This window comes from Nanorana parkeri, unplaced genomic scaffold, assembly GCF_000935625.1.
Source record: "Nanorana parkeri isolate BGI_ZX_2015 unplaced genomic scaffold, ASM93562v1 scaffold38, whole genome shotgun sequence".
In the NCBI taxonomy this organism is placed as follows: Eukaryota; Metazoa; Chordata; class Amphibia; order Anura; family Dicroglossidae; genus Nanorana; species Nanorana parkeri.
Window position 1 is genome coordinate 3085878 of NW_017306306.1, and position 6510 is coordinate 3092387.

The 6510-nt window shown below is 45.0% G+C and overlaps 1 protein-coding gene across 1 annotated transcript in view; it reads right to left on the reverse strand.

Annotated features, from left to right (window-relative positions):
- Nucleotides 1–6510, reverse strand: part of ADAMTS12 (ADAM metallopeptidase with thrombospondin type 1 motif 12) — a gene marked incomplete at its 5' end in the record, with an annotated part of 135127 nt that overhangs the window by 78032 nt on the left and 50585 nt on the right. The gene's annotated exons all lie outside the window — the stretch shown is intronic.

Below are 6510 nucleotides of genomic sequence, written 5' to 3' on the forward strand. Positions count from 1 at the left end.
CCCCGGCCCCACACCACCCCCACCCCCCCCCCCCCCCAAACAATAGCAAACTACAAGCACCCTGGAAGACATTCACATCATCGCAGTGTGTTACCGCATGCACGTTATTACCCACATTTACATGCATTGATTTAAGGCAGCCCATTCAGCAATGCACATCCGACAGCAAGATATTTTAAATTAGAGTCATTTATTTACATGCAGTGAATGTTTAGTAAATGTCACATTCACTGCTTTATAAATATACCATATGTACCTGAAGCCGAAGTTCAATCTGCCCCCACATCAACATACTAATGCAATTTTTAGAAAAGACCTTTCTGTTTTCATTACATACCTTTTAAGACCCAGTGATGTCATCACTAGGCTGCTCATGGCTGGTGGGAGGGGCCGCTAGAGTGCTGTACATAGTGTAGGAGGGCGTGGCAATGCCACAATGTAATTTGGCAACATTGTCCCCAGGAACACTCAGAGGGACTAAGAGGTTCCAGGATGTTAAAGCTTTTCTAATCTAAGAAACTAACTTAAGTTCCTTCCAGGTTTTACAGACTATAGTGGGATGGAATCTCTATTCCTGGGGCCAGGTGTTGCCAATAACCAGTATAGCTGGATCAGGTGGCTGAGAGCAGCCTTATTATGAGTCTGGGCCAGAGCTCAAGGGGTGTTGTGTTGGAGTTGTGTGTGTGCAGGAGGCACATGGACACAGGCAGACTCAGGTGTGTGCTGGACGCACGTGGAACAGCCGGGGGAGGCTGGGAGAGGTCAGGAAGGTCGGTGACCCAAGGGACCTGTTGGACACACTACTGGGAGAGCAGTGTGAGTATCACACAGAGATGTGCTGAGAAGCTTGGAGCTGAGGAAAGCTACTGAGCAATACTGAGGAGTGCATATGCTGTAGAAAGCTGATTATAATGAGAAGTGTATGAAATGTTGGCCATTGTGTGAGCAAAAGACTATCCTTTATGTTGCTGCTGGAAACTGTCTTGTGCAACAGGGGAAGTCTACCCTGTTGATGGAACAAGATGTTTTGTGTTTGCCCTTAATAAACTGCGTTTTACTTGCATTTCCGGAGTACAGTCGAGTGTCCTTCTTACAATAGCTACCTGAAAACATCACAACACCCTGCGTCAGTACTCTCAACAGGGCCAGATTTCCATTTTTGGTGCCCGTAGGCATGAATCGAGATGATGCTGGACGTCCTCCAGCCAGGAAAGGAAGCAGGCTTTATCTGACCTGCTGATGCTTTTAATGCACAATCTGAGAATCTAACAGTGTACAGTTAAGTCCATCTCCAGGATGGAAAAATAAACCTTTAAAGTGGGGCCCCTCCTCACTGCAAGGGATACAGGCTCGCTAACTCTAAGGGGTAGAGGAAGAGGCTCCTATTCTTCCTGAAACTTTGGGCTGGGAGAGGTCACTTAGCTTCATCACATACAATGCAAGACTATTAGTCCTCCATTGTATGTGAGGAAATAAGCGTGTGACCACTGGATGGAGTGCCTTAATGGAGGCTTTGGGGGACTGGTTGCATAGATGGCGGGAGCCTGCTGCAGCAAGCAATAAGCTAAGGATTGCTCCTTATGCCTCCACCCCAAGACTTAACGAGCATTACCCTTGCACATTAGGGGGCCCAAGTGGAAGGGCATTTTTGTTCTTGAGTTGGGCTTTGAAATCCGACTAAGCCATTTTAGTAGCAAGGAGTAGTCTGTACAACTGTGCAAGACTGAAGGGAAGGCTGGCCAAAGACAGCTTAAATTTTGTCCAATTCCTGCCAAAATATGCACTGATCCAGGCGGAAAATTATCAGACGAATAGTGTCCTACCAGATGCAATCTAAAGGCTGGAGCTCAGCTTTAATGTGTATCAATGAAAGCCTAAATTAAAAGGGCTATTCACAAAAGGGTGAAGAGTTAGGAGAAGGCAACAATCTAGGACAACATAGCTAAACTGGAAAGTGAGCTGAATTGGAGATTTTTGTCCAAATCAACTATGTTGTCCTAGATTGTTCACTTCTCCTGCCTTCTCCTAACTTTTCACCCTTGTATGAATAACCCTGTTAATGTCTAAACAATCACCATAAACTACAAATTCTCGTAAAATGACATCATGCCACATTTAAATTGAGTGGATAATAAACTAGCTAGATGGACTTCAAGCTAGCTGGTGACCTCAGTAGAGCGGCAGCCTGGCAGACATAAAAAGTAATTTCATAGATATATGGGAACACGTCATGAAGATTCCTATTTAATGGGATTAATAGATGAAATCAGCAGGGCTTGAAATTGCCTGAGTTGCATGGCTTGTTAATCCTGACATTACAATTCCACGACCACAGAGGTTGGCCTGACCAGGAACATGGGCACAGTACTGAACAATGGTCAGACACTGGAGACACTGGGCTATGGCAATATGTAGCACGTACAGTGCCTAATGCAATCCAATTGCTCATCCTATAATGTCTGCATTTAACAAAAGCTTGCAAAGTAAAGACTGTAGTACCAGCACACTATGCTCTTCCAAAAAATAGATCAAACTTCATTCCACATGCATCTGTACAAAAAACAACCGTTGACGCGTTTCTGCCATACTTGGCCTTAGTTATAGAGCTATGACTAAGGCAGAGTAGGGCAGAAATGCGTCATGGGTTGTTTTTTGTACAGATGCATGTGTAATAAAGTTTGATTCTCTTTGGAAGAGTATCGTGTGCTGGTACTGCAGTTTTTGAGATAAGCACTCCAGAAGAGGGTTATCCGTGCACGAACGTGGATTACAAGGGTGCATGAGAGGGGTGAGCCGTGCGCTTTGTGTTTCTAGTCTTGTGAAGTAAAGCTTAAAGTGCAAATAAAGCAAAAACTTATTTTTTTTAGTTTTGGATGCAGGTGAGAGGAAATAGAAGCCATCAGCTTTTTATTGCTAAAGTGAAAGAAAATCCCAAATTGTGGGTTGTCACTAGAATAGGTGGGAAATCGTCCAGTGGGGTCACCAGTTGACCCTGCTGACCACCAGGGATTTCCCACACTTTGGAGTGGGGCTACCCCCACACTGCAAGGGTTAACTGGTCATTTTTCCCTAGCGGCTAAAATAAAGAGGTTTTACTCACCCGAATCTTGATCCTGTCTAGCTGCTAGACTGGTCCCCACAGCCTCTCTCTCCCTCCGCTCCGACGGTCCAAGGATCCGCAAGTCATTATGTCCAATGCAGTGTATTGGACATTAGGACGCCAAGAGACATTCCACCGCCAGAGTGGAGGGGGAGAGAGGTGAGCGGCCTTTGTCGCAGAATCAAGGCTTCGTTGAGTACTATGTTTCCAGACTGAGTCGGAGTACCAATACATTTCCTTAAGTACTCGCCAATACCAAATACTGATACCTTTCTTTTTAGTGTTGTGTGATAGTTTTTCTAAAACAATACAGTCTAATGATTTTAGGACAGTGGTGGAGCATGGCTGTATTTGATTTCAGGACCAGTCAGAGAAGGGAGGGTTCAGATCTTGGAGTTGTCATCAGGTCTCTTGTGAGTGAACCCGCACACCCTGCACTGCAAACTGACATCGGAAAGTTACCCACAAGCTGTGTGCAGAGAGTCCCTCCAGCTCCAACCTGTGTGTTCCCGGATATAAGCATACTATATGCTGCTATATACCTGCTCTCAGGTGGTGTCCAGAGGGTATGGCAGGCGGATGCGGAAGGGCCGCAGCTGTCAGAAAGGCTGTGGGCGTCAGAAGGGCAGCAGGCGCTGTCTCTGCAGACTGGCGGGTAGGCGAGGCGGAAGCATTGTGAAGTCCCTAGAAGGCTGTCATAAAGTCGGGGCCTTACGGCAACCGTTTGTGTTTAAAAATGTAAAGCTCCAGTATCGGCGCTCAGTATCGAAGCATTGTCAGGAGTATGAGTACTGGTATTGGTGTCGGTGCATCTCTAACTGCAACTCACAATAACCCACCAACCAAGGTGTGGTGTCATTCTGAATAGCACCCCAATGCACTATTACAGTAATGGGCAACACAATTGCATTGCAGTACACCACATTGCACATGCCATGCATTAAAAAAAGGGTCATGTCCATTTTTTCTAGCTCTCAGGAAAAGGTCCTTCTAAACTGTCAGGCCCCTTTCCTCTGCAACAGATCACGTGGGATTAGTTGGTGTAAAAGTAACCTCTTAAAACAAAACATAGATTTATACTAACCTTATGCCATCTTCTGCCCAGAGTGCCCAGGCGAGGATAACATCACTCTCCTTCCGGCGAGATACTGGGAAATACATGGAGCCAAAATCTCATGGCAAGACACTTCAAGTCCATTGCAAGCCTGCTCTGCATTCCCTAAAAATCTCCTTGGAAAGACGGTGATGGCACGCCCAGTAGTGGCGGAGTAGATGTAAAGCTGGCATAAATCTGACCTTTATTCTTTACAGGTAAATGTTACACCTACTAACACAAGGGGGGCTATTTTTAAACAATTTGCTGAGCCATTTGTGAAATGTAGTGTATTAGCACATTATGACCATTAGATGGAGCCAAGGAGCATAGGAAAAATACTAATTTCCTGTGCTCCTCAGCTCCATCTAGTGACCATAATGCAGTATTATGGTGAGCTAAAAACTCAATAAAATGGTGTGCAATGCAATTCTATATATCAAAATGCAATTCTATTTATCAAAAATGCAGTGCTTCCCATAAAAACTGCTTCAAATTAGGGATGCACCAATACTAGTACAAGTACTCGCCAAAAATGCTCCCGATACTTATCCCGATACAAGAACTTCCGGTATCAGGAACCCGGCTCCATGCTCCCTCTTCACCAATGACTCGCCCCCCGGCTTCCTTATTGCTGACGAGAGAGCATGGAGCTGGCTTCACGGCCAATCGCAAAGCTGGGCGGCGAGTCATTCCCCGCCCCCTGGCTTCCTGATTGGCCAGAAAGCCGACTCCATGCTTCCTTGTCACGTGCATTGCATTACACTTGAAAATAAAATATACTAAGTACACTAGTGCTTGCCACTATTTGCACAAAATGAACAACCACCAAGGTTTTCAGGGTGAATGGCTCTGCTAATTGTTCATAAAAAGACCCCTATGTGATTTATACAGGTGGAGGAGGCATTGTCATGTCAGTATATGAGACCCTTGAATTGTACTGCAATATCTGCTGCCAGGCCAATCAAAATGATAGAGCTGCCTTAACACAGTGCGTCTTAATGCACAATAACTCATTGCGTTGTGGCTTGTGTGAATTCACCAGAAAACAAATTTTCCCCTTAACATTTGGATTTCTTATCTCTCCATACCAAACAAGAAGACTGGCCGGCCGGCCGGTGGGCTGCTGTGTACAAAAGTAACATATAATGACGCATGAACCATTAGAGTAAGTGGCAGCTGGTTAGGCTACATGCACTAATGAAACTGACCCTCCATCGCTGAATCTAATTCCTCTGCCACTAACCCAATTATAGGACATTCATCCTGCGTACTTAAGTGAGGCATTAGTAACCCAACTGTCACTTTTCATTTACCTAATCATTTTTAAGTATTCCCAGTTTTCTATGTGTTTCATTTCATTTCCAATCAGTCTCCTTGTAAGGACTCATTTCTCCATGGCTGGCATGCACTACCACAGGGAATGCCAAGAAACGCCTGAACAAGTGTCGTAAGGTGACACAATTAATTTCATGTGTCACTTGAGGGCAGGCCACCGGGGCTCTGTATCAGGTGCATAATGACTGCCGTTCTGATACTGGATGTAACAACTAAACGTGTTATTCATCTGGATACAAAATGTATTCTATATAATATATAATAATATTAAATATATACTATATCTAATATATGTACAGAGATCCTACGTAGTTGCTTAACAAATGAACAAAATTGCACTGAGCCCAATTAAAGGGAATGTAAAATTAATACCTAATTTGTATACACCGGAAAATACTGTATAATGTTCTATGTCCTCCTTTGACCCAGCAGGTGGAGCTATAGGCCTCTTTTCATGTGTTTTAATATATCTCTTTGCACCTCTGTTGTAAGAAGTCTGTTGCTTACAGGACTCAACTGCTCAAGGTGAAATTTAAACAACCCAGGAATTTTTTCTATTAACCCTTGCAGTTGGGGCTACCCCTGCACTGCAAGGGTTAAATGCCTGTTTGTGTCTAGTGATAAATAAATAACAAAGTTATACTCACCAGAAGCTCTGAGCTAGTCAGCTGTTACAGAACTCCCTCCTGCCTGTCTCTTCCTCCTCCGAGGTAGTGGCGTCACAAGGGGAGTGCGGGGGGTGTGCCCCGCACCCGGGTGTCATTATTGCAGGGGTGACACCAAAATGACTGACAGTGACGTCACGCACCCGGCCTCAGGACGCCCCTATTCCGAGGCATTGGAATCTTGCTCATTGCCCTCACGTCTACACACTGCGCATAAAATGTGATGGTTTACTGGGCCTTAGACTGCTGCAGAGGAGGCTGAGAGGCACTGGAAGGACTAGCCTAGAAAGAAGCCGGCTCGGAGCTTGAGCTTC